Source organism: Pleurodeles waltl, chromosome 1_1, assembly GCF_031143425.1.
Source record: "Pleurodeles waltl isolate 20211129_DDA chromosome 1_1, aPleWal1.hap1.20221129, whole genome shotgun sequence".
Lineage (NCBI taxonomy): Eukaryota > Metazoa > Chordata > Amphibia > Caudata > Salamandridae > Pleurodeles > Pleurodeles waltl.
The window spans coordinates 12240582-12253589 of record NC_090436.1 but is presented as its reverse complement, the minus strand read 5'-3'; positions in this window follow the sequence as shown (position 1 = coordinate 12253589).

Here is a 13008-nt window from a genome sequence, read left to right as displayed (position 1 = left end):
CTTTTGGAAAGTATTTGAAAGGAAAATGGGAAGCATAAAGGTTCCTTGCAGAAAAAGATTCTTTTGAAGATTTGGAATCTACAAAGGTCAATTGAATTTTATTAAAATAATCAAATTTGGAGTAAAAGTTATTAATGCTTCATTTTGGGAAAAGTAGCCTGCGAGGCTCACTCAGGTGTGTGTAAGGCTTGAGACTATGCTGAAAGGTTTTGAGAACAGCTACATGGCACTTTGCAGATGACACTCACATCCTTCTGGGACTGAATGCCTCCCAGCATCTCAGGCACACTAAGGGCCTGATTTACAAGCCCCTTGCCCCACCTTGGCGCTGCCATGGCGTCATTTTTTTGACACTAAGGTGCCTTTTCTGCTGCTCCATATTTACAAAGTGGCGCAATGCTTGTATTGCACCACTTTGCAACCCCTGCAGCAAATTATGTCTGCGTCAGGCGTAATGTATGCAAGGGGCGTTCCGGCGCAGGGAGGCCCGAAAAAATGTCGCAGTGAACTTTACAAGATTTCACTCCGCCATTTTTTCTGTAATTTTTAACAACCTGCTCAGAGCAGCTGTTAAAAAGACCCATTCATTATATTCAATGGGCTGTTCTGCGTTTTGCTGCACTAGCGGCAAACTGTTAGATGCTAATGCAGCAAAGCGCCACAGAAGCATAAAAAATGTTGACGCTTTTGTGCTAACGACTGCCATAGTGCGCTGTATTGTAAGTACGGCACAACTATGGTGTTGTTAGGTTCCGGTGGAGGGGCGCAAGAAAAGTGACACATCATAGATGATGCGCCACTAAATTTCAGAACTGCCTCGTCACCGTAGTCTCTTGGATGAACCAAAATTAATTAAAAAGCAACAGACACAAAACAGAGATGCCCATTGCCAACACATCGGTCATGGCTCTTGAGTGATCGCCCATAGAAGTGGGGTCCCCTCCAGTCCTGGTGTCAAAATCTAAGGTTCCTCTTCAGTCCGTCCTTGTCACTTCTAGATTAACAAAATCTCCTCTCCTGCTATTTCTATCTCTGTCTTTTCCCCAAGATTATTCCTTTTCCTCCTCTCTAGGAACCTCCAAGCTCTTATATTTCCCACCTCGACTATAGCAGCTATTTCTATCTTGGTGTTCCTGCTTAGGCTCTGGCCTCCCTTCTTTGGATCCAACATGCTTCAGTCTGTTAGATCGCAGTCTCTTCAGTACCCACGTCTGCCCCTTTCAAGTGCTCTCTTCATTGACCTCTTGTACCCTAGCACTGGTCTCGCTTCACCGCTCAGGCTTTTGCCAGACAGTTATGTGAGCATTGCAAGAGAAGGGCTGTGGCTCCACCCACATGTTTTGATTGGGCACACGTTGTGTGCGTCCACAAAAAATTGCTTGCCCTCCACACAGCTGTGATAATTTTGTTTATCCAGATGCCTGAGCTTGAACTTTCAGGGGCACACACATGCCATTCGAATGCTATTAAAGTGTCTTAGATAACTTGATAACTAGCTATTTCGGGCTGTTTTTCTCTGGCAGCAGCACAGATGGGAAAAAGGCAGTTATTTACTTACATGACCTCTTAATCTACACCAATATTATTCTACGGTTCTTTGCTTCCGAACAAATACATGTCTATTCCCATGCTATTTACTAGAAATACTAGTGCTGTACAACATTCCTTTAAAACCATGCCTATTAGCATTGGTAGTGCTTGTTAAATCGCTGCCTGCTTCAGTCGGCCTTTCATAAACAAGGTCATTGTTTGTTCTCCTCACTCCAAATTCGCAGACTACCTGCCTACTATGGGCCTAATTTAGAGTTTTGCGGAGGGAGTTACTCCATCACAAACGTGATGGACATCCTGGCCGGCCTATTATGATGCCATTATATCCTATGGGAATCATAATATGGTGGACAGGATATCCGTCACATTGGTGATGGTGTAATCCCCTCCGACAAAATCTAAATCAAGCCCTCAGTCTTTTAACTTCAATTATTGCCAATCCACACAGTTCATCACATCTGGACTGGTGGCCGCTCTTCTTATTTCGTGGCCGCCAACCATTGGAACTCTCTTTCTTTTTGAGTATCACAGTTTTTCCTGTAAAGGACTTACTTTATAAATCTCCACTTTGAGTAGCTGCTCTTCACCCCCTCCACTACCCCTTCAGTGCCAAGATGTTCTGCTGGGTGACAGTAGCCCTCTATCAACGGCTCATCATCATCGGGGTTACTTCATTGAGAATACATAGACAGTCTCCATCATTCCCTTTGTCCCAACACCAGGCTAGGCCTTGCTAGGGGGAGACATTATTGTTTTTACCCAAATGGTTCCTTTGTATCGGCACTGGAAGAGGGGCCCGAGGGCGCTGCAGAGTCTGGAAGGTGAATGAGCAATAAAGGTGCCTTTACATTTTGTTTTTGTCTTGTCACACTTACTATGGTTTGAAACCAGAGGTCAAATGTCAGGTTACGTCTTCTGACAAATTACCGCTTATTCTTTTAACATGGGGATTGGTGTTTACTTTCTTTCTCTGACTGCAAAGTCAGAGGATTTTGTAACGTGAAATACCTGACAATCATCCTGGGGTGCAGGGAGTGTGAAAGAAAAGGTCGTTGAATGTAATTTTTTTCTGACGCACACTAATATTTTTTTTTTTCTGATTCTGAAGTGTGATGAAAACAACGATTTTAATAGGATCAGAACTCATTAAGACTATTTACTTGGTGATGAGGAAATGCTAAATATTTGCTGAAAACTGATTTCCACGGATTATCGTTTGTGTGCCATAAAGTTTTATCAGTAAACCTGCTTGTCAGTGTGAATTCTGTGTCCTTTTCTATGGAAAGTGGCCATTCAATGGAAATTATAGGGCTGATTTAAAAGCCCCTTGCTCCTCCTTTAGCCACATTAGTATCATTTTTTTGATGCTAATGTGGTCCAACAAAGCCAAAATCGCTGCACCAAATTTAAAAAGTGGCGCAATGCATGCATGGCGCCACTTTGTAACCCTTTGCACTACATTAGGCCTGCATCAGGCATAATGTTTGCAAAGGGGCGTTCCCCCGTTTGGGGGGGGGGGGAAATGTCGAAAAGAAATCGAAGAGATTTCTTTGCATCATTTTCTCAGGCACGTTTAACGCCTGCTCAGAGCAGGCGTTGAAAGGAGGCGCACCATTGTTTACAATGGGCCTCAATGGGCTTTGCAGGATTAGCATCAACATTTTTTATGCTAGTTTTGCAAAGCTCTGAACTAGCGTCAAAACTTTCGATGCTAGTTTACCTAACTTCCTCAATGGTGCACCGTATCTTAGATACGGAGCCCACATGGTGGCATTAAAATGGCGCTAAGGGGTGCAAGAAAAATGGTGCTGAACTTGGTGCAATGCCACTTTTCTTAAATCAGGCCCATAGCTTGTGTGCTGTAAAGTTTTATCAGTAAATCTGCATGCCAGTGCAAAGTTTGTGACAATTTCAGTGGAAAATATTCTGTCTATAAATTACAGTGCGTTACCACAAAATGCTTTAGTAATATATTTGTGACAAGGTCCTCCAAAATGTACCACCACAACATACGTCACCCATATCACTCTCCTGTTCAATGGTTGTGGCTTATTTCCCAAACTTGTTCTTTGTGTGAGGCTTGGATTTTTCACAATCCCAGTGATGTAATATTAATGGCAGCCCTCCCCAACTCTGAAAATTGTTCCAGCACCACTCCTCCTTATCTGTCCCAGATACCTCGCAAAGCAGTGTATTTTGGGTAGGGGCAGAGAAAAAAATAAGTTTTGGGTAGGACAAATGAAAAATACAGGTGTGGGCTGCTGTACCTAGAGCAAAAGATAAAGGATGAGGACATCGAGAGATGGCTGTAGCTACATGTATGGAACCTCCAAAGAGGCGTTTGTAGTTTTCAGAAGGAACTCTTTCCGTGTAAGGCACTAGCAGAAAGGAAGCTGAGATAGACTGCTGAATCAGGGAATGACAACAGGTGTCATGAGTTGGGACAGCTATGTAGAGTGCTCATATTATAAAGTTAATGAGGTTTACAGACTAGAATTCGGAACTTTAGGCCTGATTTAGATATTGACAGACCGGTTACAACAACTGTAACGGATAGCCCGTCCGCCGAAATATAAATCCCATCGGATATAATGGGATTTAGATTTTGGGGGACGTGCATCGGTCAAAGCTGTGATAGAGTAACCCATCCGCTGAACTCTAAATCAGACCCTTTGTTATGTAGAGAAACAACATTGACACAGGCGGTATAGAAGTAAGGGCAGGATACTAAGGATGGTGAAATAAAGGTTCAGTTCTTGAAACAAAGGAATATAGCCAGAAAATATAAGCATAATAAATAGGATTAGAGCATGGAAGGCAAAGAAATGTAGCCAGAAACTGGATGGCAGATCTGGAAAGCAGAAGCGGCATTTGAGGGCAGAGGACAACCTGTAGAAAATGGAGGGCATAGAAAGAGAGGAAAGACTGAACGGAGGGCAAACACAAAGAAATGTCGATCAAAACCTAATCATGCAGCAGGGATGGAAAAGAGTGAATATGAGCTCCTATAGGAAGCCCATCAATAAGCCGAACAGATATGGGATCATCTGAGCTTTGCGCGGATTAGAGCGAGGAGCACACGGGTTCCATGAATCCTGACAGACTCTTAAATTTAGAGTGACTGCAGTTGCCGCAGATAAGAATAGTCTTGAGAAAGCTGGGATGATGGCCCGGATCGGGTGCTCATGGCTGTCAGCACCAATCGGTCACTCATGTCTTTGGGACTAATTACCCCACCTGCTGGAAATAGATTCTGAATCCCCGGGCCCTTGAGCTGCAGATACAACCAAATGTCTTCCAAACTTTCCTCTCACCTTCAGTGTCCTCCATGGCTCCCTTCTTCAGATCTTGTGCATGGTTTTCCAAAGAAGTTCTCCTGGTTTCCATAATATACAATTACAAGGATCTTGTGGTGTGTGAGGAGGGTTCAAGAAGAGTGTCATGTGTGGTTCTGGTGGAAGTACAATTGATAACACTGTGACTTAACACTCATTGTGAAGCTTCTGATGTGACTGAACCTGCCTGTTGATGCTGTAAATCAAATAAGTAGCGGTGTGCCGGAAACAAGTAGAACCACACCTTGTTGAGACTTAATGCCTCAAAGCCAGGAAAGTGGCCTTTTGGCCAACTTGGTCCAACACACCTTCCTTAGAAACCCCTTTCCTGTGCCTGTACAGAAGATAAGCAACCTGGAGGAAATGTTTGACTGCAAACGAAACACAGACACCAAAAATGTGCTGTGTGATCTTCACCTGCTGCGGAGGTCAGACTCCCAACTCCAGGTGTCGCACAACTGCCTTGACTCTTTACCAATGAGTTTCTGACCAGCACTACCTGCAAGATCTGCACAGCCCAGGAACAGTGGGCCAAGAACCATATTATCTCAGGGTGTTTACCCACATCTCACCTGCACTGAGGATCCTGCACTGCCCGTTGACTGAATGGAGATCTCAGCTCCAGACTGTGCGGTACGCAATGTTGTGTATATCTACTTTCCAGGCTTACTCACAAGGGGTTTCTGTTCCTATCATTCTACCTGCCATGCGGCGTAGACCCTGTTATGACCCTTGGAGGTAGATCTCTAGCCTTAAATCGCTCCATCCCCTGGAACATCCAGTAACATCTCCTGCAACTTTTAGACTTCCCCACATCTCCCTCATTGGTAAATGCACCTTTTGTTTTTTGGTGTTGGGTCATACGTAGGTTGTCATTGGCCTAATCTCAGATGTTTACTTACCACCCACATCCAAATATCAACTGGATGGCCAGATCCCCAAGACCATCCCTCCACCTGCATGTAAACTTTCAGAACTCCTGGGCGGAGTTCTACACCACAACACTAATGCTTTCAATCAATCAATCAATCAATATTTGTAAAGCGCGGCTACTCACCCGTGAGGCTCTAGGGGGCTGAGGGGGTGGGAGGGGAGGAGAGGGGCCTCACATGCTTCGCCACACAAACTTTCCCAGTTTACACACAAACCATGAGACCAGAGAGTCCTAGCACAGGTAGGGAACTTTGTGAACACCGAACCAACCAGCTGACTGTTCTTTTCATGCACACCCTTAACTCTCCTTCACAAAGTGCTTGGAAGCACTTTACATAAAACAGTAAACGCTGTAAACACTTTACTATGTTTTTCAGTAGATGGCTGCTGGCTCCTCAATCTTGCCTTTTTGTTTACAAACCGCATTTTCGGGTCTTTTGTTGTTTGTTTCCTCTTTAATTAGCAGTTGTAGAACGCACAAAGCTATTTAATGAATTGTTGTTCGAATATGTCCTCCAGATGTGTGTCATTGAGTCAAAGGTGACCTAGTGTCACTCTCTGTAAAGTTATTTAAGAGTCAAGGGCATGTGATGTCACTTCCTGTAAAGTTGCTTGGAAGTCAAAAGACTTCGTGACGTTGCTTTGCCAAGCAGCAGACTTTATTCAAATGACACCACTGTAATGGGGTGTGGTGAGGCCACATGTTTTGTACACGATGGCTGTTCCTTAAGGACATTAGCGAAATGTGTCCCTAATGGAAACATACCTTTTTACCGCCCTCCACCACCCCAGAAACCGTACCCCAAAATCTAATTGTCTAATGTAAGTTTGAACTGTTGTATAATTCCCTAAATTCCCGTATGTTATGGTATAATTCTCGACATTTCTGTATATTATGGTATAATTCTCTAAATTCCTGTATGTTATGATTTAATTCCCTAAACTCCTGTATGTTATGGTATAATTTTCTAAATTCCTGTATTTTATGGTTTAAATCTGTAAAATCCTGTATGTTATGGTATAATTCTCTAAATTCCTGTATGTTATTCAATAATTCTCTAAATTCCTGTATGCTATGATTCAATTCTCTAAATTCCTGTATGTTATTCAATAATTCTCTAAATTCCTGTATGTTGTGGTATAATTCTCTAAATTCCTGTATGTTATGATATGATTCTCTAAATTTCTGTATGTTATGGTATAATTCTTTAAATTCCTGTATGTAATGATTTAATTCTCTAAATTCCTGTATGTTATGATTTACTTCACTAAATTCCTGTATGTTAAGGTATAATTCTCTAAATTCCCATATGTTATGGTATAATTCTCTAAATTCCTGTATGTTATGGTATAATTCTCTAAATTCCTGTATGTTATGATTTAATTCTCTAATCGCCTGTATGTTATGATTTAATTCTCTAAACTCCTGTATGTTATGGATTAATTCTCTAGATTCATGTATGTTATGGTTTAAATCTCTAAACTCCTGTATGTTATGGATTAATTCTCTAAATTCCTGTATGTTATGATTTAATTCTCTAAACTCCTGTATGTTATGGATTAATTCTCTAAATTCCTGTATGTTATGGTTTAAATCTCTAAACTCCTGTATGTTATGGATTAATTCTCTAAATCCCTGTATGTTATGGTTAGACTTGCAAGCATGCCATCCCATATCTCATATTCAAGCTGTCCCTTGTCTCATTGAGCTACAGACGAGCATCTTTTTCTAAGAGATGTCCTCGAGGTTCCAGGAGGTCTCTGTTCGCAGGTTCTGGGGGTACAGATGAGTTGGGGTACCCGTATCTGTCTCGGCACTGTGCCAACACAGCCCAGACAGGGGACTGCACGGGAGTCTGATCCTGGGATCCGGGACCGTGACCAGCTCTGCAGCAGTTGATAGAGTGACACAACTTCACTCGGGAAAGGGCATGGGCACATCTGGTGGGATTCCTCAGAAGGTCACTGCGGGTCCCCCGCACCCCAGATCTTGTTTCCCAATATCCCTACACACTGCCACGCCTGTCTCTTCAATTAACCAAGGGGATTTAAACATGGCTGTGAATTCGCAGTCCAACCTCGTAGCTGCAAAGGTTTTAAAGGAGTTTTACGCACACTCCAAATATGTGCAGTGCTGTAAAATTATTCAAAATATTACGCTTGGCTGCAGTCCCTAAAGGCAGGGTTTCCGAAGAGTTTATCCATACAAAGTAACCCTGAGGAGGTTGTTTGGAAGCCCTGTGTGACCCCTGGATTGGTCCTGAGTCTCTGTTAGCCTCTTTTCACTCCTGACCCCCCACCTTCTGACCTGGTGTGAGGGCATGTAGGAAACGAGTCTTGGCAAGTAGGTCATGTCAACACTGTTACCAGAGCAGCCATCAGGCCTCACTGCAGGCACTGCCCAGACATTATCTGGCTGGTGGTAACTCCCTGCCCCAGGGCCTCCAGATTCCACATTAGCATCTCTTCAGGGCATCCTACACACCAGAGCATGTCTCATCCAGGGCCAGAAGAAATATGATCACATCACCCCCATCCTGGTGGGATCCCATTGTCTCCCCTTGGCGGCCTGTGCCTTCTTCAACACCATTTGTGTCATTTACAAAGCCATCACAGCCAGCAAACCCTCTTGTCTCCCAGAGAAGCTCTCCGTCTCTGGGGGTTCTCTGCACACCCACAGCGAGGACCCCATCAGCCTGTGGACTAAGGTGTCAGAAAGAAAAGGACAAGACCTTTTACGGGATCTGAAACAACATCCAGGACTCATCCTCAACCTCCCACGCAGGACTCACATCACCCCCCACCCCAGTGAACTGCACTGGCTGCCTATACACAAACGTGTTAAATTCAGACTCCTCACACACACATTCACGGCACTACGCAACTCAGGCCACACCTACCTGAACAGTCGCATCTCCTTCCACCAGCCGTGCAGACACGCCCGCTCCGCAGGACTCCTACTCGCACACGTATGATGCATACACAGAATCACATCAGGAGGACGGGAGTTCTCTTACATCGCTGCTAAAGTGCGGAACGGCCTCCGTCTCCACATCAAAACCTCCTCCTCTCTGCTTGATTCTGCAAGAGGCTGAAGACCTGCTTTCCAATTAACCAACCTATCATAGCCAGGGCTGGGCACACACACCAGCTCAGCGCCAGGATACCCAGCACATTTTACAAATGCACATAACATGCCCGTATCCATCAGGACCGCCCCAACGCTGCTCCAGTTCATTAAAGAGTTTAAGGCTCACCTCTTTAAAGAGCACCTCATTGCGATGCAGTAACAGTCCACAAAAAACTATCACTCCAGACTGGATCTTTGTCTCAGACCCAGTACAGTGCCCCTCTGCCTTCGGCTAGGTGTGTGCTATACAAACACCACATACCTGCGTGCAGGAGTTTCTGCTGCTTATACACAGCACCATCTGACGCTTCCATGGCGAAGCACTGGGCTCGGTAGCCCTGGGTGGCTCTGCTCCTGTAGTATGTAGTATGTTTAGGTGAGAGGCATGTGAGTCTGGAGTTCTGCCATAACGTGCTTTGTTGTTGTATAACGGATAGTGTGTCCTGGTGGAGATGGTGATTCCCAGTGATACTGCGTGTCTGCGCTGTGTTGGGCGTGTGCAATGTTATGTGTAAAGTACGTTGAATAAAGCGTACTTGGTGCATGACTAGAAATATCTGCTGTTGGCAGCACATCGCTATGCAGCAATGAGGCATAGTGGTTCCAGTGCTTAATTTGTCAATTAAAATGTGCCGGTGCCCAAAGCCCTCCTCTTAAACATGCGGCTGCTGCAATTAAATGTGTGAACATGTAATACTGAGGCGGCGTAATCTTGAAGCCATCTCGGGCCTCAATCCATTTACAGCCACTCCCTGCCCCTTCAGCTCACTCTTGCAGCTTTCTACTTTCTCCCTTTGTGACGCTTTTCCGTTTTTCTCGTCCTCCACCTTTCCCATATGTGCCTTCTGCTCGCAGAAAATGCTTGAGGCAGAAGAATAAGCCCTGGCCCTCAAAAATAAGTGCCAGTGATCAGCACCGGAAACAACAAGTACAAATTAAGCACTGAGCGGCTCGCTATCTAACCTGTTTCTTCTAGGCGCATGCAAAATTTGCATAGCTCGCAAAAACAAAATTAGCAGCAAAATGTGGGTATTAAGTGAAACCTCCAGCAATCGTTTCTGTGTGGAATTTCCCCGGCTGGTGATGTTTTTGTGAAAGTGAGAAACTTTGTACCTTCTTAAAGTTGAGTGCCAAATCACTTGCTTGGAATGTCGTTTCTGCTACTGAAACTCCGTAGAGCCCAGTCCCTTCAATGGTGACAATATCTGACCCCAACCTTGCATAGTTTTCTCATCAATAATTTTACAGCACATGATGCTGAGATGTTATCCATGATGTTCTATAAGATGTGATGAGTGTGGTTAATTGTGGGGTGATTAGCAGCGCATGGCAAGGGTGCGAGTTATAGTTACCTTAGGGCAGGAGTTATATTTACTTGAGATAACTCTAACTATAACTGCTGAATTTTCATTGTTTTTTGCAGGCAAAGTGGGAACCTAACTATTGTCAGAAAAATAGGAGGAGAAAGCCAAAAAAAATTTGGGATAACCCCGAAGAAAGGGCCATTTGTAACACTAACTATAACATCCCTGTAACCTTTAGTTTTTTAGTGAATTTCTACGTTTAAAATGTTTTTATTTTGTAACAATAACGTCCCTGTAAACTTTGTTTTTTTCAGTGTGTTTCTATCTTTTGTTTGGCCTAAAGTAATATTTAATTACCGTAAGTTAATCCAACCTCTGCCACACACGACCATTGGCTGTGCATGGCGGGGGGGTTGGCCGCAAGGCCTGCTGACAACCTCTGCATGCAGCCATCCCCACACCACACAGAGTTCCTCCGTGTGCGACAGAGGGTTGGCTGCACCCTGATGCCAGGCCCTGTGGCCAACCCTCAAAAGGCAGTCAACATGGATGGGGGCATGCAGCCCCCCCTCCCTAGGCCAATTTCAGCCCTGTGTAGCCCATCCCAGACATAGGCACAGCATCCTATCAGCACCCTGAGCCCTGACGTAGGCATGGTGTCCTGTTGGCACCCTGAGACCTAACATAGCCATGGGTCCTGTCAGCACCCTACGACCTGACATAGCCATGACGTCCTGTCAGCACCCTGAGACCTGACATAGGCATGGTGTCCTGTTGGCACCCTGAGACCTAACATAGCCATGGGTCCTGTCAGCACCCTATGACCTGACGTAGGCATGGCATCCTATCAGCGCCCTTAGACCTGATGTAGGCTTTGCGTTGTATCAGCACCCTGAGACCTGACGTAGGCATGTGTCCTATCAGCACCATGAGACCTAATGTAGGCATGGTGTCCTGTCAGCACCCTGAGACCTGTCGTAGGCATGGGGTCCTATCAGCACCCTGAGACCTGACGTAGGCATGGTGTCCTATCAGCACCCTGAGACCTGACATAGGCATGGTGTCCTGTTGGCACCATGAGACCTAATGTAGGCATGGTGTCCTGTCAGCACCCTGCGACCTGACGTAGGCATGGCATCCTACCAGCACCCTCAGGCCTTACGTAGGCATTGCGTTGTATCAGCACCCTGAGACCTGATGTAGGCATGGTGCCCTGTCCGCACTCTGAGACCTTACATAGGCATGGCATCCTGTTGGCACACTGAGACCTGACGAAGACATGGTGCCCTGTCAATACTATGAGACCTGACGTAGGTAGGCATTGCATCCTGCCAGCGTCTGGTGGTTTGGAAAGCTGGCTTCTGGTTAAGTTCTGATCAAGGATGATTTGTTTACTTACTTTGGGCTGTGTTACTGTCAATCCGCTGTGGCTGCGGGCCCATGAAGACTGCGAAGACGACGGTCTTTTACCAGCCGTATTCAGATGTATTGTGGCTGAGCCGTACACCGCCATGACGGAGTGCTCTTCTTAGCTGTCAGGCAGGTGGGTTTCCACTGCCTGTATTTAGATGTCACAGTTGTACAGGCGGTGTACTGCCAATAGTTTGCTGACGGAGGGGGGACACAGCTGGACCTAATGTACATCGGACAATGCCAGTGGCTGTGGAATACAGGTAATTCACGGACACACACTCATGCAATATGCATGCGCCTGCATCACACACGACACAACACGCAACATACACACCAATTTCCATTGGCATTCCAACACAGCACAACACAACACCTACATGCCACAAACACACATACACGTACATCCATGACACAACATACACACACCAGTGACACCGGACCCACTCACGACACAACCCAGCTACACACTCATCTACACAAACACACTCACACAACATCACAACTACACATATATCCCCACTATATCTCCCACCACCTCACCCACCCAATCACATTGCACACATACATACATGTACTGACTCACACACACAACTCGATGCACAACATGACAGCTACAGATCCCCTTGCAGTGTGCACACATGGGCACAGTTGACAAATGTGATTGTACTGTCATTGTGGTGCCAGCAATCATTTGCCAATAAATACTGCAATACGTGTTGTGTAGCAGGGTGACCCATGTGTGCCTGACCCACTCTTGTCCACAACATATGCATGTCACAGTAATAAAAAAAATGGCTGTGATATATATATGTCTGCAGTGGTCCCGTACTCATGTGCAGTGACCAGCCTAACTTACTTAGCCAATGCGGGTTCCCTACCTTCATGTCCTGCGAAGGAGGGATCGTGTTTTCTCCGGTTTCTCGTGGCAGCAACGAGGGAGGGTTCTGTCCAGTCGTGTCTATCGAGAAATGGAAGTTAAATCGGAAGGAAAGGTGAGTTTCACCTTTTTCGCCGCCCCACCAATTCTCCAAGTCAGAAGTGGAGGTCGGACGCCACTTTTTCCTTGGCGGTGAGGCACATCCAAACCTGCACGGCGGGAAGTGTGGCTGGGGTCCCGCTGCCAGCCACTCTTTCCTATGGCGCCCGTGGCGACTGAGAGGATTCTCTGGTGGAGTTGGTGGGACGCGGGTGGGTTAAAGTCAATGGGTCCTCCAACATCTAAATAGGGCAGGTGGGCCGCCAAGGTGGTGGTGGGTTTTCCGTTGGAGAACCAACGGTGGGACCGTTACCGCCAACATGTAATTCAAGTTCTTTGTTTTAGAGTTAGTATATATCTTAAATC